This window comes from Mus musculus, chromosome 3, assembly GCF_000001635.26.
Source record: "Mus musculus strain C57BL/6J chromosome 3, GRCm38.p6 C57BL/6J".
Classification (NCBI taxonomy): Eukaryota; Metazoa; Chordata; class Mammalia; order Rodentia; family Muridae; genus Mus; species Mus musculus.
Genome location: NC_000069.6, coordinates 40498588 through 40525329, shown reverse-complemented (window position 1 = coordinate 40525329; position 26742 = coordinate 40498588). Strand labels below are relative to the sequence as shown.

General features: G+C 43.3%; 2 long non-coding RNA genes across 2 annotated transcripts; one reads left to right on the top strand and one right to left on the bottom strand.

The window, feature by feature from the left end:
- The first annotated feature begins 2417 nt into the window (after window positions 1-2417).
- Window positions 2418-20465, top strand: 1700017G19Rik (RIKEN cDNA 1700017G19 gene). Its single transcript, NR_040445.1, has 6 exons — window positions 2418-2715; window positions 3810-3944; window positions 12041-12328; window positions 16654-17119; window positions 18309-18411; window positions 19317-20465. It is a non-coding gene; the product is annotated as an RIKEN cDNA 1700017G19 gene (long non-coding RNA).
- Window positions 13499-15562, bottom strand: Gm46800. Its single transcript, XR_003954466.1, has 2 exons — window positions 15136-15562; window positions 13499-14006 (listed from the first exon to the last, which is right to left on the bottom strand). It is a non-coding gene; the product is annotated as a predicted gene, 46800 (long non-coding RNA).
- Window positions 20466-26742: the final 6277 nt, after the last annotated feature.

Genomic DNA, 26742 nt, shown 5'->3' with positions numbered 1-26742 from the left:
ATGGAGTTTTTCCATGGTTCTTGGAGGAAACGAAGACTTCTTAGTTTTGTTGGAAGACCTTCGGCAACTCGGTTCTCACAAACTCCTCTGATCTTTTATGATCACTGTCTTGATTATTTTTTGGCAATTTCATACTACCTAGCGTTACCTTGGAAGAGGAACCTCAACTGAGAAATAACTTCCATCAGATTGGCCTGTATGCATGTCTGTAGGGTATTTTCTTGGTTACAGATGGATGTGGGAGGGCCCACCGGGAGGACCCATCCCACTGTGGGTGACGTCATCCCTGGGTAATGAGCCTGGGTAGTAAGAGAAGGCAGGCTGAGCCAACCTAGGAAAGCAAGCTAGTAAGCGGTGTGTCTGTGGTTTCTACTTCAGCTCTTGCCTCCAGGTTCCTGTCCCGAGTTCGACTTACCTGGATGACAGACTGAAACCTGCAAGCCAAATAAACCCTTTCCAAGTTGCTCCTGTTCGTAGTGTTCCTCACAGAGCAGAGAGCAGACTACGTTATTCACCTTTCCCCTAGCTAGGCTGAAAACACAACGTTTAGAATTTGACATCCTCTCTCACCTGCCATTCTCTGTAAAAGCAAACTCCTCCTTAAAACCTTGTTTTAAAATTTTAATTTAATTTTAATTTTGTTCCACACTCCCCTTCTGTGGCGTCTCGGGTCAGGTGGAGTGTAGCTTCATGGCAGGGTCTTTTCTATCTCCTAGACTGCATCAGCTGTTAGATTCTCTTGCTGAGGCTCCCGAGACCCTTCCTTCCCTAGTTCATCCCGTCAGTACTCTGTCTCAGCGACAAGAAACAGATGAGGACACGCATGCATCATCTCACACTGTGTCCCGTGGTCTGTGCAATCATTAAATACCAGCTGAAAGTAAAAACTGGATTTCTAACTCCATCCTTAGCAGGTCTCTCACTGGTGTCACTGATTTTATTCTTATATTTAGGCATTTTTATTACAATATTCTTTTAAAGATCTTTCCCTGGGATCATAATGAAAGCGCCGTAAAGCACAGCACAAACCATCCTCCTCCTAACACATTCCTTCTCCTGGTCCAGGCCATGGGCTGCAGTGTGTGTTTTGTGTGCTGCCTTCTTTGGGGAGTGGGCACAGAAAGGTTGTTAAGAATACTGTTTTTGGGCTGGGGAGACAATGCAATTGAAAAAGTGCCTCCCTTAAAAAGCTTGAAGATCTGAAACCCACCACTTTTCATGCCAACCTAAAAATTTAATTTAAAAAGCAATTTATCTTTGACTTTATTTTAGTGATTTAATTGTTTATTTTGTCTTGGTGGCTTTTTTAAAAAATAGCATTGCAATTTGATCAGTCTGTGATAACTGGGAGAAAAATCAGGTTTACAAGTAGTTTGTAAATACGATGTGAAATCATTCAGGTGATTTTAAAAGATGATTTAAGAGATTTCAAACAATCAGCATAACCCATGTTAAATTAAGAAAGGACGAAAGGAAGGAAGGAAGGAAGGAAGGAAGGAAGAAAGAAAGAAAGAAAGAAAGAAAGAAAGAAAGAAAGAAAGAAAGAAAGAAAGAAAGAAAAATCCCCTTTTAGGTTTAAAAAAAGCAAAAGAGCGCCACCTTGTGGTTTTCAGAAGTAATGTCCAATTTGTATTTGCTGATTTGGAATCCTCTACAGCAAAGCTGTTGATGCAGCTCCTGAATCATATGGAATTAGTCCATCTTACGATTATCTATTTTTTTGGGGGGGGGGAAGTGTCTTGTTTTAATACTGGAAGGTTCTAGAGACTTCTCTTTCACACCTTCCCTGCACACTGCGTGTGATGGGGAAATTACACCGGACGGACAGTAGGGGTGAAATCCCTACTTTCTTTGGCTCCTGGTGAGGTCACGCCTCCCCTAGGCTGCTGACCTAGCACAGGAGGGCTGAGATAGACCGCACCCTGGGGGAAAGATGGACTCTGTCCACTTAGGACAGCTGTCCTGGACTTTTAGTTCCTTCTTTTCATGCAAACATTTCCCTTTACAGAATCCTTGTATATTCGACTCTGCTTTGGTGCCTGCTTCTCTAAGACTATCTTGAGATCCCATCTGAAAGTCTCATGGAAAGTGAGGATGTGGAGACAGGAGACTTAGATTCTAGGATTTGGACTACCTTGTTATCAGTACCTAGTGCTGAAAGGGCAGGTGTTCTAGAATACCGGTGGGCTCAGAAGCTCCAAGATCACAGGCAGTACTTCTGACGTAGCCTCTGCCTTACGTCACTGCAGCCACGATGGCTTTTGTATAACCCTGACGGTGCGATGCGTCAAGTCAAATCCCCTTCTAGAATCACACTTCTGTGAAGAGCCATGGGTGTCATCTCCGTAAACGCACAACGCATCATGTTGATTGTTACGTTTAAGCATAAGGGCCAGTTCCTCTAGGGAGACAGATTCGTTGGACTTTTATCACTGAAATGGGAAGCATGCTATTGTACCGCCACTGAGGACTGTCCGTGTTGTGCCGGGGCAGAAGAAGGTTTATGGTTCTTGACAGAAAAGCCACGGTAGTTACAGCTTTAAAAACTGCAGAACGGTCTACCGCACTCTTGCTTGTCCCCTGACACCACATGGTGCCAGGACCCTAGGAAAATAAGGTCGAGAGGCAGAGGCAGAAAGGAAACAAACAACACAGCAAGGGGGTGGAGAGTTCAGAGAGAGCCTCTGCCTTGCTGCTGGGTGACCTCAAACCTGGGTGAGTCACATGCCTTCTTTAGCTTGTTTCTGTATCTGGCAGAGAAACAAATATCCATCTTAGATTGAAGGCAAAACAAAACATCCCCTTCCCCCCAAAACCCACTTGAGAACATTTAAAACGAAGCACATTTGTCTACTGAGGTTTTATTATTATTGCTAACTTTATTTTTATGAAATTATCTGCTAAAGAAAACAATTAGGCATCTTAATCTTTTATTAGGAATTATTTGCACCCCACTCCCTCACACCTCCACCCCTCACCCCAATACCCCCACCCCATCCCCCACCTCTGCAGGCAACACTGGCTTTGAACTTGCTACATAGCTGGGCTTGACCTCCTATTCCTTCTGTTTCTACCCCTAGGTGTTGGGCTTACAGGTATGAGCCTGACTCAGAGATGTCTTTGAAATATTCTGAATCAATTATTTAAATAGAAATATTGACTTTCCTTTCCTCCTGCTCTGTAAATTATGTGGATTATTTACTAATAAAAATCATGTTATTTAATTACACTTCAAAGGTTAAGACAGAATAACTATGAGTTAATTTGAGTGCCTGACCTGTAGGAAGCAGAAAAACAGGGGTAAAGGAAGGTCATTTGGTACTGCCTGACTGCGGAAGCAGGGGATGAAAGCGGACATCTTTGTAGACAAGCAATAAATAACATTTTTTTCTCCAATAGAATTTTTGGTGTTCTTTCAGTCCTTTTTTTTTTTTTAAAAAAACCTGTTAATTTGTCTCTACAAATTATATTTTAAGACTATAATCTTGATATTATATCCTGCCTGACTTATTCATTTGTAATTAAAACATAAAATGATAGCGCCCAACTCTTCTTTATGTCTTATGCAATCCTGAAACATATGACGTTACTATGAAATACTTGATATTGCACTCTGCTTAATCTAAGCAAGAAGAGAGTGACAATCTGAGACGCTCAGGAATGCACAGGGCTTGGGTGGGTACAGGGAGTCAGCTCAGGTCATCTGAGGAACACCATTCCCCCCCCCCCCCCCCGTTTGGTCCAAGCTTCGTATTCCTGGGTTAGAGTCTGGCCAAGGTTGTCTTCTGTGCCCATTCCTTGGTCCTCAGATTGTGGAGTGTCAGTTCTACAGAAGATGAACAGCCGGATGGTTCTTATTCTTTCCACGACTTCTTGGAATGATTGCTGGTATGTAGAGAGTTACGGCAGACACACTGGAGCACTGCAGTTTGGCACCTTCCCAGGTAAATTATATCCGTTTCCTGTTTTCTTTCTCCAGAAGGGCCATTACCAACAAGGGCACTCACTCCTCAGGGGCACTGGATGCATGTGCAAATGGAGTTTATATTGTAGAAATAGAAGCTCTTTGTAGGCACACACAGGAGTGGCTCTTGAGACAAATTGTATGTTGCGTCTTTGAGAATGACTCTTGCAACTGCTTTAGGGTGTTATTAGCTGGAAAGGAGGCCACATGGGCACACTATGTATATCCAAAAAATTTACAGGTACTTCTCTGATCTTCACCACTTTGATCTTCACCTCTCTGATCATATAATACTGTGATATCTATTATTTAAGCAATATACTATAATGTGTAAAACACTTTAGTTATTCAAATTTTATTATGTATGAGTTATCTACTTATTTTTTTGCTTTTGAGACAGCCTCACTTCATAGCCTATGCCCTCTTGTAACTCATTAGCCCAGGCTAGCCTTCTACTGCTGATCCTCCTGCCTCAGCCTCCCATGCACTGGGATTAAAGGTGTGAGTCTGGCAATTTTTAAGTCCTTTTGAACTCTTATTTTAACAGACAATTTATCTTTCTCTTCTTCAAACATGTATTCCAACAAACACTAGAGGGCATTCATCGCTCTTCTCAAAAACCTAAAATGCCATGGCTTAACAAAGCTGAGGAAATGATGGTTTTCTTCATATTTTTATCCCTAAATTTTTGTGCTTTTACATACATTTTTTTCTCTAAGTTGGGTAGCTATGATATGAACATATCCTTCCCGGCCTTCGGAAACTAATTTTTCACATTAGGTGAAAATCTAATGGAAGTCAGGTAAATTTCAAGACAGGCTGTGTAACTCAAGAAATTGTCATCTGGGTATTTGAGTTCTGTCAGCGAGTGCTTTCATTTCTGAGGACAGGTACAGCTCATTCGACAGCTCCCCACTTTGAGGTGAGCGCTCTCCTGAGGAATGCCAGTCTGGCTGGTGCAGAGGGTGGAGGCCACAGAGAGCCCCAAGAGAAAGGCAAGGAGGATTCTCTCTGACAAGGATCTGGAGAACAGTGGACATGAACCCTTCGGTTTTATCTGATGGGACATCTCAGGCTAATGGTTGAAAGGACAGTACTATGAAGCGTTCACGGCTCTTGGGTTCCATGCTTTTGTGTATGGGATATCTGTTTACAGATCATCTACCACACATCCACTGCGTTCCTCACTTGGCTGCGTTATAACCTGTTTCCTAACTCTGTAGACACAGCACCATGATAGGGCTAAGGGTAGACATAAATGGAGGTCAACCTGCTAGCATTCCAAACCAGGTCAAAAGAACGTCACTTGGGTTGTTCAGGAGAACATGTCGGGAATCTGCTGTCCTATTCGGCTGAGGCAGGAGGATGATTTGAGACTGGACTGGGCAACAGAACAAGTCTCCATCTTAAAGCAAAACCAAAACTTTCCAAACCAAAAGTTGGAGGTGCATAAATTGAGGTTTTTCTTTGAGGGAGTGAGCGTGGGGGGTGGGGGTGGTGGTGGGAGGTGGTAGTGGGAGGTGGGGTCGCCAAACTGATGTTTACTGACTATGCTATGTCTTCCACACACTGAAACATGCCTCCTGGCTTAATGCTGACATCAGCAACATTCCAGATCAGTGTTGTGGACCCACCCAGCCCCCTGTGTATGGTAGGGCATTCATTTAGACCGCTTCATCTGTGTCTCCTCTGGTCTCTTGGATCACTACACTGCTACTGATGTTTCTAACATATTACTTATGTTAAAATTCTAAGAAAAAAATATATGTAAGCTTCCTGTAGCAGGAAAATCAATGTTCTAAAATTGCTGGCTATAAATTCAAAAGCATTATGCCGGGCCATGGAACTTTTAGTTCTATGAAGCCATCTAATCTTCAGATTGTGTTTGCCAGCCAGTTTGTAAAGCCATCCAAGTCCCTTGCATTCTTGAGTCATGCCAATATCAGGAATTAAGGCAGGGATCTGGAACTAGCCTGATGCCCTTTTAAGGAAGAACAAAGGTCTTGGATTTACAGGGATTCTTTTATGTAAAGATAATAACTTCTCAGCCTAATTTACTTATTTTATACTGAAGTAACACAAAAGCTCTAAGACACCATAACAGAAAATTACTCCTGCATACCCTTTATTAGAATTTCCAGAGTCTGTAGACTGGATTTTGGAATTGCGGATGAGATTGCACAGAGAAGTTGTGTGCACCACTTTAGGATAGTTCCAAGTTCACTGCTGAGTGATAAATTCACAGCAAATACTGTATATTTTTTGTTAACTCAATCATGCATACAACCTGCATGTTTGTGTGTTTGTAACAACATTTTCATGCAGGTTACAGGTTATGTGTATTTAATGAGCATCCTGTGTTTCTAAACACTTTATACTACTATTATTTAATCATACAAAGTACTTTAAATATTAAATAATTACATAACTTAAACACAGACAGACAGGAAGCTGGCAGGTAGGCATGCACATGGGCAGGTGTAAACGTATGTGTGTGCGTGTACACACACACACACACACACACACACACACACACACACACACACACCATACCAGGTGGTCCATGTCTGTAATTCCAATATTCAAGAAAGAGGCAGGAGTATTATCAATTCAAGACTAGTCTGGGCTGCATAGCAGGCTATGTATATGTGTGCGTGTGTGTAAATAACATGCTAGGTACACATGTAGTGTGTAAGGAGCCTCAAAAAAGCAGATGAACATGTTTGTCTTATAAGTGGATTGAAAAAAATAAATATGGGCAGGATTCTGGAGTTTTAAATAAGAACAATGGATATTAGATTTACAAGAAGGCCCTTTAGGTAGAAAACATTCAGTGCCGTGGAATGCATGGCTGATTTCCACACGCCTTGCAGGGCTGATGGGCTGGCTTGCTTCTAACAGATCACTGCTTTCTACTGCTCTGTCATTCCCTCTGTCTTGATGTTCCTCTTTTTCTCTTTAGGCTGAAAATGTTCAGCATAGACACTGGGGTGTTTCAGGTTTGCCAGTTGTTTCTCAACTCTACTTAAATTGTAGATATAAATAACATGAAGTAAACGGCCTGGTGAAACCTGTTATGTTCTTCATCATTGACAAATATAAAACAATGTCCACCATCAGAAGCATTCCTCCTTGTGACTGATGTGTTTATAAAAGTTACTTTTTACTATGTGTATATATGTGCATGTGTGTGTGCCTATGTACATACATGTATGAGTGCTCACAGAACTCAGAATTGGGTCCCCTGGAGCTGAAGATACATTGGTCATGAGTCTTATGCTGCTCTGGGGACAAAACTCAGGGTCTCTGCAAGAGCGTGCTCTTAACCGCCGAGCCATCTCTCTAGGTCCATGTAATATTTGTTCTGACGACCCAGAGCTTTACTCTTGTAGTTACTTATAGAAACAGTTGGAACACTGCTGTGTATGAGTGTGGGTACACACATTTCATGGTGCATGTGGACAGAGGACAGGACAGGCGACAATCTTGGGTGTTAGCTCTCTTTGATGTTTCTTTCTTTGCATGCAAGCCTGGCTGGCTCGTGAGTTCCCAGCGATGCTCCTGGCTCTGCCTCCATCAGTCTGCAGGGCTCCTACAGATATCTAATCCTGGGATTAGAGATGCTTGTACTATATGTTTGGTCTTTCATGTAGGTTGTAGGGATTCAAACTCAGGTCCTTAGGCGTGTACATAGAAAGTATTTTACTCACTAAACCATCCTCCCAGCTCCCAGAACAAATTCTCATCACTTTGAGGTGAGAGCTATAGTCTTACACTGACCCAGTTTTAGTACCCAGGCTGCTTGAGTTTGGGGAGATGTTCTTTTCCTTTGTTTGACCCCAAAGCCCAGGACAGTGAGCACCATACTTGGGGGGGGGGGGAACAGGCTCCAAGTCGACTGTCAGAACTGATGGGTCTTAGGCCACAAGCCAAAGCCATTATAGTCCCATTTAGTGTTCTTTATAGGATACCAGCCCACTCTTTGATCCCAACCCCCTGATCCATGTAACTGTCCAGCCCTGGCCTGCATGATGGAGTTAGGGGTGAAGAAGCCTTTCTTCCGTAGCTGGCCCTACTGCCAGGTGCTGTCTTCAGTCACAGCCAGCCATGAGTAGTTACTTGAATCTTGGTCAAGGTCAACATCACGGCTTTCCCTTGCACTGAATTATTTTGCCATATTGAGCTAGGAATGCTTCCAAATTAAACTACAAAAGATTAAGGAGAATAATTCTCTTAGTTGCTTTTTTTCCTCCCTAAGAGTTATACACTGGGGGTGAGAGAAAAGGCAGGGTGCACTTAGTGGTGGCCAGTGCAGACCACACTGTCCTGCCAGTAACCAGCCTCCTGTTAATTGTTTTCCTGTCTCCAGAGACACCACTTTAAAGAAAGTCAAGTGGGAAGGCCTATAAGTCATCATCTTTGGAGAGGAGAAATATGTGTTATCTGAGCAGAATGGCTTGAACCATCATTTACAAATGACACGATAATCAGCATAGCTAAAAAAAAAAAGCAGGTTAATAGTCTTGCATAGTTTTCTTTGAATCTTTGCTGTGTCTTTGTTTTGTTTTCCTTGTGGGAGAAGACTGCTATGTATACATCCCAAAGGATTCTAGAGAGTTCTTTCTCTGTCCACACCTGGCTAAATACTCTTTGGAACTCTACAGTTTTGGGAATACTTGAATTTATTGACCAGCAGAGTGGGGATGGCTGTGTCAGAATTTGATCTATTATTTTTTTCAGTCAATTAAATGATCTGGATGATTCCAAAGACTGTGGTATTTTATAAAACAGAGGAGGCAGAATCACGTCTAGCGATGTTTACCCAGGAAGTAACAGAACAGGTAAACAAAGCCATAGATGTCAAGCAGTCCACTGAAGAGTTGCAACACGAAAACCAGGAAATGACTCAAACATACAGGGCCATAAAAGTGATGTCAAGTTAAATTTTAATTCATTTACTTCACGGAGTACTACTCAAAACTTATGTAGATCTATATTTCCTTAGATTAAAAATTCACAGTGTGCTATGTGTATATGAAAATATGCGTAGATGTTATATATGTTTATACATTTACACAAAGTAGTTGTGATAGTTTTGGGGCAATTAAAAATAATATTTTTCTTTATGACTCTCTATGTCTTTAACTCTTCTCTATTAAAAACTTAGGTTGAAAGAGCTTTAATTGACCTGAAACCCAAGTAGTTAAAACTGTCTCCCATAGATTTCACCATTTCTTTCCATCCAAGAAACCCGACACTGTTCTGACAAAAGCCTGCACTGTAGTTTAGGATTTAAATTGTCATCTGTGCTCAGTACAGGAAACTTCTCTCTCTCTCTCTCTCTCTCTCTCTCTCTCTCTCTCTCTCTCTCTCTCTCTCTCTCTCCTTTTGCTTGTTACTTAATAAACTCACTCAAAACCACAGTGTGGTTATCTTAACCATCCTCCAATCTGTAAAGAACAAATGTCAGGTGTATCACTGACAGATAAGTACACATTCTTTTAAAATATTAGGAAGAAAAACTCAAACAAGGACTAATGACATGACCAGGGACCACACACACACACACACACACACACACACACACACACACACAGATCAATCCTACCAGCGACCAATAAAACACAAAGAGTGACAATGAGATTTTATGCCTCCTATGGCCAGGCACTGGTAAAGCAGAAACACACTGGTGATTAAAGTACAAGTTAGCACATAACCTGGAAAACCTTAAGTCATGCAGCCATGTTGAAAATTTGTAAATCTTTTTCCCCAGTGGTTACATTGCTTCCCTCAGACCTGGGGGAAGTTTGCACCTGTAGCTCAGGAGATGTGTCCAAGAATACCCACAGATGCTGTGTGTGGACCTGTGTTTGTAATCTCTTGAGTACTGTGTGGAAGCGTCACCTGCCGATAAAAAAGCCTTTGGCCTATTAGCTTAGGCAGGGGATAGGAGGTGGGAGTTCTGGCAGGGAGAGAGGATTCTGGGTAGACTCAGGTTTGGGAGGGGGTTACCCTGAATGCTGATGAAGAGGGTCGCATGAACCTGAGGAGAAGGAACTAGCTACATGGCAGAACTTAGAATAAACCAGATAATTGAATTATGAACTAATGGGACTGAGCCAAAGCTTTAAGCTTAGACATTGATTCATAAGTAATTCAGTCTCAGAGTCATTGTTTAGGGAACTTGGGTGTTGGTGGAATAGTCCATGGTTACAGTGTTTATGATAGTCCCAAACAGGAATCAAAGCCCATGTTTAGCAGGAGGAGGAGCTGTAGGGAATTCATGCTACAGAATCCCACACTTCAGGGAAGAAAAATGAGAGACAGACACACCATGAAAGCAAAACACAGAGTGGTAAAGCTAGTTCCAGAAGGCCGTGGATGAAGCTAAGCAGCATACTTTTAGAGAAATAAAGATATGCACTAAAGCATCATGAAAAGCAAGAGAGTGATGAGCAGAAGTACAGACTGATGGAGAGGGGGTTGGCAAGGGGCTGCCTGGGCACAGCCGTGGAGTGTCTGCCTGCTCTCTTGTACACTGGTGGTGATCGCTGGGGTTGCTCGTCAGAGAGGAGAATTATGGACAACACTTACGATCTTAGTCTGGGTAGTTAATAATATAAGTGTTTTCACATGTAAAAGGATTAACAAAACTGAGCAGAAATCCCAGCATTCATGAGTCTGAGACAGGAGGTTCATGTGTTCAAGGCCAGCCTGGGCTACATAGTGAGATCCAGTCTCAAACATTAAAAAAAATACTGGCTGCTCTTCTGGTTAGTCTTGTCAACTTGACACAGATCAGAGTCACAGGGAAGAGAGACCTCTACATGCAGAACGGCCTTCCTCAGCCTGGCCTGTAGGCGAGTGGGTGTGGGTAGTTTCTTGATCGATTGATGTGGGAGGGCACAGAGTACTTTGAACATAATGTTTTATGTGGTACTGGGATGTATACGAAAGCGTGCTGAACACCCCATGGCGAGCAAGTCGTCAAGTCCTGCTTGAGCTCCTGCCTTGGCTTCCTCAGGGATGGGAGTATTAAGATGAAGGAAACACCTCGCCCTGCAAGGTGCTTTTGGGCGGTGCTTTACCCCAGCAACAGAGCATCTGGGAATACGGCTCGGTGGTTACAATGCTTGCTATTCATGTCAGAGGACCAAGGTTCAGATCCCTACACAGCAATGCAGTTCCAAGTCCAGCCTGGAAAGGCAGAGATGGGAGACTTGGAGAAAGCTGGCTGTGCAGACTAGCTGTGTTAGGGACTTCCAAGTTTGAAGGAGAAAACTGTTTTTGAAAGACAAGGGTGGAGGAGCAGTTGAAGATTTCCCATATCAGCTTCTGTCCTCCACATGCACTCTGGCACACACCACAAACATGCTTTCGCGCATACACACACACACTCACACACACACACACACACACACACACACACACACACACACACACACACACATACACATACTCACACACATACATACACACACTCACACACACACAGACATATACACACACATACACGCATGTGCACACACACATACACAGACACACATACACACACACATACACACACTCACACACATACACACACACTCACACATACACACACACTCACACACATACATATACACACATACACACATGTGCATACACACATACACAGATATGCATACACACACACACACATGCACACACACACACAAGCACACACAGGAAAAGAACAACACGGGGAAAACCAGCTGCCAGTAGAGAATGTGACTCCTCATCTCAGGCCACCCTGCCCCCCCCCCCCCCCCCGCCCACTAGAAACCATGTCATCTTTGCCAAGCCACTTAGCCTCACCAGTGTCATTTTTAAATAAATGGTTTTAACAAAGCCAGCCTTACCTTTTCATAGGATTGCGTGGGGATCAAGTGTGCTTGAAAGGACTCAGTGCTTTATTAATGAAAGGCAGTGTCCACAGGCAATATAGTTTTCCACATGTGAACTCAAAAGGTTTATCTGTCCAAACTAGTGTTCAGAGCCCACATGATGAGAGGTGAAAATGATCAATTTAATCGCGCTCCTTTCTGCCCCCGCCAGCCCAGCTTTCTGTAGAGCTGCTAGCCAAAGGCTGTCTGAAGCTGTTAGCAGGAGAGGTCCAGCTGGCCTCGGGGAGTTTCAGCCTTGGAATTAGAAGAAATGGTTCTGGATCTGGCTTTGTCCCTGACTCACTGAGGTGCTGGCAACTGGCTTCCTACGTGCACGCTTGGATGTCTGAACGGAGATCTCCCTCATCCTTCATGCCCACCTAGGTGCACGGGAAGCATCAGGCACTTTCCGTGTCCAGCAAACCCTGGGTATTCACTCAAACTGATGGCTCTCTTCCAGGTAGGGGATGGCCTGCTCTGCCTTTCAGTTTTGACGTGCAGGGAGACCAGTTGTGAGGCAGAGAACATGTGCTGAGTCTCTCACTCCTCTGTGCCTCATGAACCCTGCTCAGTAGCAAGTAACCCAACCAGGGTGGTTGCTAGCGCTTTGACCATATGCTAACACGAAGTATAAGATTAGGTAAAGGCACTTGTCCCCAAGTCTGACAACTGGAATTCAGTCGCCTGAACCACATGGAGGAAGCAGAGAACCAAGGCCTGAAAGTTGTCCTCTGAGGTCACATACACATCTTAGTATGACAATTTACATATGCGTGTGTGCACGCACACACCACGTGCATGTGCACATTCACACAAATAAATTTGTTAAAACATTTTAAACGCAGAGGAATGCAAAAAGTTGACAGAGCCAATGAGTCCCAAAGATCTATGACTGTCAGGTGTTGTCTCTGCACTGGTTTTGCAATCCCAAGAGGCCTATGAAACTACCTTGATGTAGTCTTAACTCCCCTTAACTCCCTTCCTCTTCTGGCTAATTTGAACATCTTTTAAGACATTTATTAGATATATTAAAACCCATGGCATGCCTTTTGTATCTTTTATTCATCTTCTAATTGGCTTTTTAAAATTTGTTTTTTTTTTATTGTATGGATGTGCACACACATATGTATGCTTCTCTCTCTCTCTTTCTCCCCCTCTGTTTCTCTCTCTCTCTCTCTCTCTCTCTCTCTCTCTCTCTCTCTCTCTCTCTCTCTCTGTGTGTGTGTGTGTGTGTTTGTGTGTGATAGCCACTGGTGTTGGTCTGCAGGCACTATCTACTTTTTGAGACATTGGCCCAGAACTTTGCCAAGTGGCCTAGGCTAGCTGACATGTGAGCTTCCAGGAATCCACCTGCCTCCAACATCTGTCTCACTATTGAAGAGAACACAAGTGTGCACCATCACACCCAGCATTTTTAACATGGGTCTTGGGAATCTAATATTAGTTCTTCATGCTTTTGGAAGCAAGTGCATCTAACAGCTATCTCACCAGGCCCTACCAATTGATTTTTGAGAGATGTAAAATGTCTAGATGCGCATCCTTGTCTGAGTGTTGTACAGATGCCTTCTCCACATCTGCAGCTGTTGCCTCCTCTCTCTCCATATTGCATTTTGAGGAATGGGAACTTTCATGCATGATAAAGTTCAGTTTATTAAGTTCTCCTCACTTGGCAGGGTCCTTTGGCTGACTCACCTCTAATGCCTCCCTGAAACAATGTTCTGTCCTGAATTTGCCAGCTCATTTCTGTACATTCCCAGAGAATATAACTCAGTGAGACACCAACAGATTTCCCGAATGTTGCCTGGCACACAGTAGGTGTTCAGCACGCAATTTCCAGATATTCCAGCAAGTCTCACAGTGTGGGGGATCTTTGCTGGTTCTTTAGTCTTAAGAGCTCCCTTTGCAATTAGAGCCACCTTCATCCTCATCCTGTAGACAGGTCTACCCTCTTGGTTTATTTTCTACTTTGTGATGCTTGACCAGTCTTCCGTTGAGAGCATCCTTTGATGACCAAGTGTAGAAAAATGAAATTGGAGTCATATCTATCACCCTGTGCAGAAATCCACTCCATGTGAATCAAAGATCCCAATGCAAAGCCAGGACTGTTAAAACCGCTTGAAGAGAACTCAGGCAGGAACCTACAAGGACATTATAAGAAGAACTTTCAGAATAGGACTCCATTTGTTCAGGAATTAAGGACAATGACTGACAAATGGGACCTCACAACATTGAGACACGTCTGTAGAACAATGGAAACAATCTAATGAATGAAGGAGACGCTCACAGGGTGGGAGAGAACTGTGGACAGTTATACATTTGTGAGAGGACTAATGTCTAAAATGCCCACAGAGCTCACAAAGCAAAGACTCGAGCAGGCTTGTGGCTCAGCTGACAAAAACAGGCTATAGATCTGAACACAGAGGTCTCAAAAGAAATAGAAGAGAGCAAGAGTCACGGCTGAGCATGTCAGCATTCTTAGCGACATAGACACGCTAACTAAAGCAGCTTTCAGATTTCATCTCCCCACAGCCAGAATGGCTAAGATGGAGAACCTAACTGACAGCAAAAGCCGTCTGGGTGCAGGGATAATGGACAGTTGCTCAGTGATGCTGAGAATGTCCCTTAATGTGGCCACTCTGGATGTCAACGCAGCGATCCCTCAAAATGCTAAAAATAAATCTACAACATGACTCAGCTACATTGCTCCTTGGCATACGTCCAAAGCACCCGGCCTCCTACTCCACAGACACTTGCTCGGCCATGCTCTAGTCACAGTATCCAGGAAGTGGAAACAACCCACATGTCCTTCAGTTGATAAATGAAAGATGAAAATGGGGTACATAGGCCCAGAGGGATGTTATTCAGCTATGAAGAAAATAGAAATAAAACATTTGCAGGTAAATGAATAAAAGCAGAAAACCTGCTGAGTGAGGTAAGCCAAATGCAGAAAGAAAAATGACACGTTTTTAAGAATCTGTGGAGCTTAGCTCCCGATCCTCAGATGCCAGGAACGGAAAAAGGGACAGTACAGATAAGAGACGAGAGTGGGCAGGTGCCAGCAAGGATTGGCTCAAAGGTCCAAGCTTTGGTACTGGGCCTTCAAAGGCCTCTGCCCTGAAGTGCTCACCCATTTATAACTCGAACTTTATCACTCCTCTACTCAACAAGGATGAGCTTGTTAGCACACATGCACGCCCTGCTCACTCCCACCGTAAATGCAGCATGACAAGATGGGCTATGAAGGAAATCAGGAAGAGAAACACTCACCAGCCCAGCGCAGAAAAACAAGCGACTGCAAACAACCGAATGAACTCAACAGAATCGCAGAGTTTCCCGCAAATGGATTCATAAATATTGAGGACGTTGTCTTAACTTTCAGGGCAATTTCTAAATGAAACTTCAAATTTAATTTGATTTGATACACAAACACAAATATTAATGGGGTATCACGCAATGACAACGCATGCAGGCATCTCGTGCAACCCCGGAAGCAGCTCAGGAAATCCTTCTACCTTAGCGTCCTGAGTGCTTCCCCAACTCATCGTTAAATCATCCTTGCTTGCCTTATTTTGCTAGAAGAATGGTTTCATTACACTGAGCATAACCAATGCAGACACTGCGGATGATACTTGTGTACCGTGCATCTCAGAAAGCTCGAGGAGAGGATTCGAATGCTTCTGCCAGATTGACCGTTTACGTTTGCAAAAACTCCTTCAAGACTGCCGATCATCGGCCGGACAACTGGAACTTTCCATTTTGATTCTCGGGGGTTTCTCTGAAAGCCACAACAGGATATAAAACACTCAGAGTGTCTTGGGAAGGGCATTGCTTATTTTGTATGCTTCTGGGTTGATTTTGGAAGTGATCTGTGACCCAGAAACGCAAAGGACAGTGTGGGCTGCCTTTCATCAGGGAATTCACCATCTTCTCTCGGAGCTGTTGGGCTGTACCCACCAGGAATGTTTTTGAAGTGGTATCCTTATTAAAAATCTCAAACCCAGAAGACGCCATAGGAGCAGAACATTGCAAATCACTCCTGTTTACTTAGGCTGGGTAATACCACTGTGCTGGCAGGGGCTCTGTTTTTTCAGTTTGGAGTTGATCCCTTGAAACCAGAGCTAGCCTCTTCAGATGTTCAATCAGCAAGTGATTTGGTGAGTGCTCATGTGATATATTGCTGGACCTGGGAGTGTGCACGACGAACCTCAAACCTCTGCCCTAGAGTCGTGTCACACACACACACACACACACACACACACACACACACACACACACACGTCTGTGTTAGTATGTGCATGACTATGTGCATGGGCCTGTACCTCTGTGTGTGTGTGCATGTGCCTGAACCTGTGTGTGTGCATGCTTGTGTGGGTGTACATATGTGGTGGTCAAAGGACAACCTCAAATGCCTTCCCCATTTGTTTGAGATAGGGTTTCTCATTGACCTGATTGCTGCTGAGCAGGCTAGACTAGCTGGGTTAGAAAGCTTCTAAGGACTCTCCTGTTTACATCTCCCCTCATCTCTAGGACCTATCTCATAGGGCATAGCATTTCTATTTCACTTCTGGGCCCTTACACACTGAACCATCTCACAGCCCATAGCTTATGGTTTTATAGGAAAAATTAATGTGTAATCAAAATAGTTGTGTAGTCACAGAGATTTCCTTAGGGAAAGGAACCAGTGAGAACTGAGTTACTGGTGTAAAGAAATGAGAGACCCAAAGTGTATAAGACCACAATGCTCTGGCCCTGATCTAAACTTCTCTTTCCCCCTTTCCCATGTAGGTTTGGAAGGCATGTGATGTACAGGCTGAGAGCTATACGACAGAAGAACTCCAGTGAAGTGCTGATCGGTGGCTGCAGCGTTTTGCACTGAAGGAAGCAGTGCTCGATTATTAGGATTATTTTAACTAGGTTAAAAAATATATACATAGGACTGCATCCCAAGACAGCACTTACAAGACAGCATGAAGGAGTGTTAGCTTGCAACATCCATGTCTTTGCTTGGCTGTCCCTGCTTTGGAAGACCCTGCTTTCCAGGATGGAATTATTGGTACTGAGTCATCTATATGAAGATATTATAGCAGTGGTCAGAACCTTGGAGACAAACCTTCATTTCCATCCGTAGTGGGACTGTTGGAGTGTTTGCAAAACATTTTACTGCAGCTGTGAGAGGCAAAATGGAAGCGTATCTGTTGTCCAGAAGGGCACTCACTGTCTCTTGTTTAGGAAACCCATCCTAAACTTGGAGGTAAGGCAAATCGTTTGGCTCCTGCTCTAGCATTGTCTAGTCAGTCTGAGGGTGTCCTGCCTGTCTCCCAAGTGTTAAGGCACTTGGCTTCATCAATGCTTACAGTGGATTAAGGCCAATCATCTTATGGCTTGGTAAAAAGCTAGAGGATACCCTGTGGGGCTCTAGGAAGAGATTAAATTTATTAGTTTTTTTTTTCTGTATGGTAAAGAAGATAACCCAAAGTTATGTCTTTATTTCCCTGTAGGGAAGTGACCAACTTTACATTTAATCTAGTACTAATAAAGTATTCACATTTCACCATTTATATAAATACAATTCTGAAGTGCTTATAATGGTTAATATCTGCGTGGAACTTTTTATTTTTAGTTGTTTTGATGGGTTTTAATGATTTTTAAATAAGAAAAAGCAAGTTATTGCGAATATGCTTAGTTTGTTCAATCATATAAAAATCCCTACTTATATGTCTTCATGTGTTTGCATGTGTGGACACACAAGTGGGCAAATATAGAGCATCAGTATTAGTCTTGTTATCATAGGGGAAAGCCTACTAGGGAAATATACCTATTTATACTTTGCTCTCTCTCACACTTTAAGAAAAGGTTTATTTTTATTTTATGTATGTACCTGTTTTTGGTCTGCATGCATATATGTGCACCACATGCATGTCTGGTGCCTGAGAAGGTCACAAGAAGATGCTGGCTCCCCTGGAACTGGAATTGGTTGTGAGACACAGTGTGGGTCTTGGGAACTGAACCCTGGTACCTTTTAAAAGCAGCCAGTGCTCTTAACTCTAATATAACTTTCCAACCTCCATCTCCTTTGGTCATATCTATTTCATCGCTCTTATATAAAATCTATTTCTATATGGGTGCAGGTATACGTCTATAGATATAGTGTATGTTAATATAGTGCCCTATTTTGAAAATTATCCCCAAGATCGCAATCCTGTAAAGCAAGCAGTCTAAAGAAAGCATCAGAGGGATGTCTAAGATCCTTTATTCTCCCTCACACATAGATCAAGAAGCCACTTCATTGCATTTATTCCCTAGAGCTCAGGTGGTACTGCTTAAATCACACTCTAGACCTTGATGGTGGCACCAGGCAGAGATGCCACCAGTTTAAAAGACTAGATTGCAGGGAGCTTTAACCAAAGTGACTCTTAGTACTTTTGTCTCCTGCTGCCCAGGTAGTAGGGGCTCATCATGAAAACTCCATGAACTCAGACAGCAGAGCCCAGCCGAGCTCTCCTTGTACACTAGGTGGTGGTGAGCTGGTTTATATTCTTTTTGGTAAGGGCACATTAGAGTAATAGCAAAGTGGATGGGGCCTTGGGTAGTCTCCCTGACTCTTTTGTGTTACAAATCCTTCAGTAGGTAATTTGTTTTAGCTTTGACCACCTTCCTTTTGGTCTGGGTTTCTTTGAGACAGGGTCTCACTGTGTGGTCCTGGTTGGCCTGGAACTCTCTGTAGATCAGGGTAGCCTTGAACTCACAGAGATCTGCCTGCCTCTGCCTCTTGAGTGCTAAGATTAGTGTGCCGCCAGGCCTGGTGAAAACGTTTAAACTTAACCTTTGTGTGAGGTGCTAATGTATGCAGCATGCCTCCTACATGCTTGGCACAGAGCATGCATCTGCATTCAGGAGCGCCAACAGTCTTCCCGCCTTCCAGGGCAAGAGGTCACATGTTTTCAGAAAGGGTCTGTAGGAGACCCCCTATGCCCACTTGACACCCACCCACTGGGATGTTGTTTTATTACCAGTCTGTAGCTCAGAAAGCCCCTCACCATTTCATATTCAGTGATGTGTTTGCAATGGTTGCGGCCTGCTTCATTGATGGGCCACTTTCTCCCATTAGAGATGAGAAAGGCCGGAGGAACTCTGGGAAGGGGTCTGTCCTGCTGAAGCCAATGAGAACTTCACAAAGACAAGCCCACTAGGATTTGAAAGGCATGAGACTATAGTTTGGGTGGTTTAAACATGTGCCAAGAATCCCTTTTATGGGGCTCTCTGGCAGTTGTACTGGAGTAGAGAAGAGATATGGAGGTGTAAGGTAGTGTTTAGGGGGCTACTTTGGCAAAGTCATGTTTGGTGGGTTATTTTAGTTATTTCTTTTGTATGGAATGCCTGGATGATATATGGTTATTTTATTTATTTAGTTAGTATAGATGGTTATAAACCTCTTTCTCTTTTACCAGCGTACCTGAGGTGTTCATATTGTGTCGCTTAACCAAAGGCTGGGCAGTGTGAGCGGGCAACATGGAATGGCACTTGGGAAACGCAAACGTCAGGGTCTTATGCAGACTCCAACTCCTTTGATCAACTCTGAGGCATATTTGGACAAACAGGCAACGCTTAGTGAAACAATGGAAATGTTCGGTTGAGCCAATCAGATAGACATATGAGTGATGCTTGAATTCATGAAGGGCTTATTGGTTTTTCTTAAAGGACTTCCAGATGGGGTTTGCGTTATTTCATGATTTATTACAACCCATATTATAATATTTATAACTAATACAGAGAATTCTTTAGGAGGTTATGTGATATGTAATAAGCTGATGTACGCCAGATGGCGTTAGGTAAGGGCAGACTCTGGGAAAGCGAAGGGCCTGTGTCGAACAGGGCTTAAAGTAATTCTCAAGCATCTTGTAAAATACCAGATAGGTTAAAGCAGAAACCGTAACTCGCTTCTAAAAAGGAAGCTTTTCTAAGTTTGAACAGATTTCCATCTCATGTGTGATTTTTTTTTCCCTTTCAGTTGCAGTTAGGGAAGACTACTGTATCACAAGCTTTACGTCCAATCTGAAACTCAGCTGTGAATGACCTGGGTGCCAAAGATCCCTTTCCTAAGCGACAAGACAACTGCTCATAGAAAAACGGGCTCATTTCTTTTTTACAGTGTGTCTCTATTCTCTATCAACTGAGGAAGCACTGTTAAGCACATTGTATGTAGCACACACGGCTACACACACATGTGTGTGTGTATATACTCAGACAGTCTGCAGTGGGTGTGCAGTAGGGTGAGAACATTGAACAGAAGAATCGCCCCGGAAGAGCAGCAAGTAGATTCGTCTTCCCCACAGAACCCACGGGGAGGCTCTTGTGACAAATAACTTCACAAGTGACAGCCAAGAAAAGATGTTAAAAAAGGAACATTTTGTTTCATAAAACAGCACAGTGGCAGAAAACATACATTAGACCTTTTGCTCGTGCCGACAGTGCTCTGTGCTCTGCAGGCCTGTAACATAAATTCTGGGCCATTTTTGGAGAAGTAGCTAATTTTGTTTCAGGGGGGTTATCCCTAAAGATAAGTTTTATCATTTAAAGCACACTTTTGTGATGGCGTTCTCTTTGTGTTGATTATCAGGCTGATGGGAAAGGATGTACTTCGTGGGCACCCGTGTTGTATTGGGCAAGTCCCTTCCTGAACATTGTGTCTGATGCCCCTTTGTTGTTTGTAGAGCAGTGTTAACATGTGAATGGACAAAGTGGGAGGGGCTTACACAATATTACTATTGTACCTGTGGTAGTTTTATATTACTAATATCAAGTTAAGATGTTTCCAGTCTTCAGCCTCAGACTGCAAAGCCGACTTCCTCCTCTATGTGAACACTGGGCTCTGACCACAGGCATCTTTCTATTCTCTCCACAGGCCTTCGCTGGAACCTGGCCATTTCTCTGTCACACAATTTACTACTTTGTTTCCATTTTAGGAGCCGTTTTAAGTCTTAGCACTGGTGCATGCCTTGCAGAAAGAGTGATTGAAACCCGTGAAACCCTTACTTAGGGATTTACACGCTGAGGTGGATTTTGTGGCAAGGTGTTTGCCAGAGCCTGGGATCCACATCACACGTCGGTCGGGAGGTGACTTCGACTGCTTTGTCCTGGTGGTGCCTGCCTATAATCCAAGCATTCAGATGGTTTTGAAGAGTAGATCATGAAGCAGAGCTGGCCTCAAACTTGTGGTGTAGCCAAGGTTGGCCTCCAGCTTCCATCTCCCAAGTGCTGGGATTCCAGGCACAAGCTGCCATATCTAGCTCATTTTACCTTTTTTTCATTCTCTCTCTCTCTCTCTCTCTCTCTCTCTCTCTCTCTCTCTCTCTCTTCCTTCCTTCCTTCCTTTCTTTCTTTTCTCTCTCGTCTCTCTCTCTTTCTCTTTTCTCTCTCTCTCTTCCTTCCTTCCTTCCTTCCTTCCTTCCTTTCTTTTCTTTCTTTCTTTCTTTCTTTCTTTCTTTCTTTCTTTCTTTCTTTCTTTCTTTCTTTTCTTTCTTTCTTGGAGGACATAGAGGCGGTGGCACAGGTCTTTTGAGGGGTATGGGTCAAATTTTATTTCTTCTCAAGTGCATAAGCAATTGTTCCAACCAATTATGAGAAGCATCATTTTTCTTATGGCGACTTCAGATGCATTTTTTATCTCATATTGAAATTTAATATTTACACAAGTTGTCCCAGGTCTGCCTGTCCTCCGACGAGGCCACACCTCGTAATCCTTTCAAACAGTGCCACTCCCATGTGACTAAGCATTCAAATCTATGAGCCTACGGGGGCCACTCTCGTTCAAATCTCCACAGTGGGAATCTGTGTTCTAGGTGGTTGGCGAGGTTCTTGGCACAGGTAGAGGGAAAGCAGTGTGGTCCTTGGGTGTTTTACACTAGGGTATGTATGTCAGCTGACATGAGACTTTCCTTTGCAGTCTATAACTCACTACACCTGCTGACATTTATAGTCTCTGCTGGTTTTGCATTGGTCACAGCTTGTTGTTCATGCAATCCATACTCTGTCTGAGGAAGGCATGGCTTTGACTAGATTCCCCTGAGCTGCACAGCTATTTCTTTGGCTGTAAGAAGGTAATTGACTCCTGTGGGCCCATTTTATGGTTTGATACTCTGACATCTTTCTGGGTCTGGGGACTTCAGATGAGTCGCCATACTTTCTTGGGTTTCACCTTGTAGAGAAGGCCAAGGTCTTCGCTCTTGGAATTAACTGAAATAGTTCAGTAGGCATTTCCCTTCTGTTCTGAATTCTCACATCGGATGTGCGAGATCCAGTACGCATGTCAGGCAGCATCCACGCTGAATTCACAGAGAAATTCTAGTCTTTTGCAGTCAGATCCTCAGATCTGTTTGAATGTCAGGCACCCAGTGACTTTTACGTACTTTACTTTGAATGAGAATTGGCCCTTTTATCATCTTTCATTTTCTTTAATTCCACCGAGTATAAACTTTATGTAGTAAATGTGTCAGGTTTTGGTTCTTAATATTTTCTTGGCTTAGAACCTGACTTTTTCATTCAGTGGTCTCATGACTTCAGAGATTATCATCTGGACTGTGGCTATCAAGTAACTGTTTTGGAGCTCAGACTCAAGAATTTGAATTTTTGTTTTCTTTATAGACATTACTAAAACACCAAGTCTTGTTTTTATGGTCTAGTTGTAATGGGAAAGATTGCTAAGGAAAAGAGAATTTCCAAACAAAAGTAAAATAAAAATATTATTCATTTAAAAGTTCTTCTCATGAATTCCTAAGAGAAAGATAAACGTACCAATAGAAAAATGGCCCCAAAGCTAACATTATCCACAAATGGAGATGTGTGGATGGCAGTACATATGCAAAACACTTTATTTTTAATCAGAGAAAATGAAACAAGCACCTAAAAAGATATCACTTTTTTAATCTTTCATAGTAAAAAAAGGAGAAAGAATACAGTAATGCTCATAGCTACTGCCAGAGTTAACTTAAGTTATCCACTTGTCACACTTGGGAATGGAGACCCTCACTGAGGGATGGTCTCTATTGGACTGGCATGTGTCTGGCATTGGTGTCTGTGAACACCCCCTTTCCTTTATTTTTAACATGTTTATTGATTATTTGGAGGCTTTACATTGTACACCCTGATCACTCCCTCTCCTTAGTACCCTTCCCAGGTCTGCTTCTCCACCCAAGTGGCCTCTCCCTGGGGAAAAAAAATGGAAAAAACAAAGCCAAACAACACAACAAGAACAACAACAGCAAACCAAGCCCAGTCTGTGTTTTCTGTACAGTCACTGGAGCATGGTCACACTGCTGGTAGCCAGCCTCTTAGAGAAAATGGAGTCTTTCCTCCTGCCCCCCACTCCCACTAGAAGCCATCTAGTATTGCTTTTAAGAATAAGGATATGAAGTACACGTCAGCATCCTTATCACAATTTTAAAGAGTTCTCTTCAATGACTTCCTGACCAAGCTGTTACTTTTGGGGTTAGTATGGGAGTGGGGGTTGTCACAAAAGCCTTCTATGCCTCTCTTTCTCAACTGTGAGTCTATGCAGATGTTGATGGTCTGTGCTACCACCTCACTGGTCATCATGGAAAGATAGATGTCAAGGCAGGAACTCAAGCAGGGCAGGAACCCAGATGCAGAGCCTGATGCAGAGGCCACAGAGGGGGTACTGTTTACTGGCTCCTCATGTCTTGCTCAACCTGCTTTCTTATAGAATCCAAGACCGCCAGCGCAGGGGTGGCACCACCCACAAGGGGCTGCCCCTACCCCAACAATCACTAATTAACAGAATGCACTACAGCCTTGTCCGCTTCTTATGGAAATATTCTTTCAACTGAGAGTCTGTCCTCTCAGATGACAGTAGTTTGTGTCAAGCTGATATAAAGCTATCTAGTAAAATAGGCCCACTTTTTTTTTTTCTTTTTTGGGCAGGTGTTAGAATTCAGTTCACAGTATGAAAGACAAATATCAAATGCTTTCTCTTGTTTGTGGGCCCTAGATTTTAGAGTGGTGTATAAAATCACACACACACACACAAACACACACATCATGAAAGTATGAGGAGAGTCCTTTGAAGGCATGAAGGTGACTAACGAGACAGGGAGGGAAGAGTGTGGTCATAGATGAAAGGCTGAGGGGAGAAGCGTGATCAAAGATGTGCTACCATGAAGATGTTCTCATGAAACCCAGGACTGTGGAGAGCCAGATGACCTCAAGCTGTATCTATTCAGTAACATTTCTGGATTTTAGGGTACTATTTTACTTCTGTTTTCACTACCCTTTCTGCTTATAAGGCTTCTAAATGATTTACTTTTATTTATAAAAGAAAAACAAAACCAAAATTAATTCTAGCATGGCAATATAAATATTTTATGGCAATGAAATAGACATTTTTTCTTTTTATAAAATTTTTATTAGATATTTTCTTTATTTACATTTCCTAGTTTCCCCTATGAAAATCCCCTATCCCCTCCCTCCTTTCCCTGCTCCCCAACCCACCCACTTTTGCTTCCTGGCCCTGGCATTCCCCTATACTGGGCCATAGAAGGTACATTTTATGCTTTTTTTTTTTTTTTTAAATCATAACTTACAAGGCAACTTTTACAAAGGACAACATTTAATTGGGGTTGGCTTACAGTTTCAGAGGTTCAGTCCATTATCATCATGGCTTGAAGCATGGCAGTGTCCAGGCAGATATGGTGCTAGAGAAGGAGCTGAGAGTTCTACATCCTGATCTGAAGGCTGCCAGGAGACTCTCTCTTCCGCACTGGGAGAAGGTTGAGCAATAGGAGTCCTCAGAGCCTGCCTACACAGTGACACACTTCCTCCAACAAGGCCACACCTCCAAATAGTGCCACTTCCCCCTGGCCGAGCAGATTCAAACCACCACAGACATGAGTAGTCTGTACCAATCCTGGTGATCCTGAGAAGAGAGAAAAGCAACCCCCAAACCCCAAAACACATGCTGCAGTTTCTCTGGGTGACTGGCAGCATCCTGGGGTTTCCTGTATTGTTTACGTCAGTCAGTTGATAAAAGCAAGTAAGAAACAGCTGCTGGGAGATGAGGAAGTCCGGAGTAAAACACTGGTATTGAGCGGTGGAAGAGATGACTCAATTGTCAAGAGCTCTTACTGCCCTTACAGAGGACTCCAGTTCAGTTCCTTGTGCCCTTGTTGGGCTGCTTAACTACAGTTACAGAGGCTCCGGCACTGCCTTCTGGCCCTGGAGAACATTTACGCACATACACACGCATACATGAACACACACACTTTCTGTCCCTGAAGAGCATCTGCACACACACACACACACACACACACACACACACACACACCAAATTAAACAACAACAACAACAACAACAACAACAACAACAAACTTATCTTGGTGTGGGGCAGCTGCCTGTAAGAGCCTGCCAAGTGGTGCTCAAGCCCCTTGAAGCTATGTTGGTGTCCGTGGGCCACGATGCTACCAGTGGCCATGTCTGGGTCCTTCTGCAGCTGGGGGCTGTGTTGATGTCTGCGGCCTGTGTTACCACTGAAATCCATGCTATGTGTGTACTCAATATTACCTCCTGAAGCCGTTTTCTCCATGGGCTGGGCTGCTGCTGGGGACTGTGTTGGTGTCTGTGGCCTGTACTGTCATTGGAGACTATGCTGAGGTCCCTGGCTCGCACTGATGCCAGAGGGACGCCCGTAGTCCCTGCTGTCACCAGATACCAAGAAGTTCATGATCTGTAGTCCTGCTGCTGTAAAGGACACAGAAGCCCCTTCTGCATTGGTATCGATAACTGCGGACTCACAGTTGACAAAGAGTGACACTTCTGTGACAACCCCACAAAAAGTAACAACCTAGGCAAGAAGCCATTGAAGAGAGATCTAAAAAATTGTGACAAGAATGCTGAAATATATCTCTCCACAATAGATAGCTACTGGTAGGAGTGTGGATGAGGGAAGACACACTTTTCTTTAAAGGACTGACCATCCTGAGTTTGGCCATGCTCCAGTGACTATATGGACAGCACAAATTGGACTTTTTCTTTTTAAATCAAGGGAAGCCACAAGAGTCGGCAGACAGACCCGGAAGGACTGGGAAATAAGGGTGATCTGGGTGCACGATGTAAAATTTCCAAATAATTAGTAAAAAAATATTATATTTTAAAAAAGTTATCTTACGGTTGGGGGTATAGCTCAAAGGTAGAGCATTTACCTATCACACATGAGGCCCTAAGTTCATTCCCAGTACAAGATGAACAAACAAACAAACAAACAACAAAAAGATCAAAAGAAAGGCTTTACTGTTTGTTTCCCACAATGCACTGCTGCTGAAGATAGATAAATTTCTATTACAGCCACCAGGGGGCAGAGTTTGCCAAAGGCAGGCAATGCCTGTCTGAGTCCCGCAATTTTGGGCTTTCATTTCAGACCATTTCCTCAGACTATCATTATGTAGGTTAAGAAACGATTCACATGTCCTTCATAATCAATGGTGTTGGAGGACAGGTCTTCAGTCAACTGCACTGTTGGTCATTGATATGTACAACTTTGGAGAAATACCTGTGCTCCGGCTCTTTGCCAACTTTCAAACCTGGAGTTTTTGTTTTGTTTGTTTTGTTGTTGTTATTTTGCTTTTTTTCTAGGTTGTGGGTGTTAGTTATAAAATTTGGGAATCAGTATCTAATGATAGTCATAGCCTGCAAATATTTTCTCCCAGTTGCGGGGCTGCCCGTTCATTCGGCTCACCACCTCCTCTGCCAGCCTAGCCTTTCCGTTGGACATTGAAGCACTAATTCATTTTTTACTGTTTTTGTGTCTGACGTCATTTGCAAGAGAAATTATTGCTAATCCTTTAGGTATGCTTCTCTTTTCTTCTT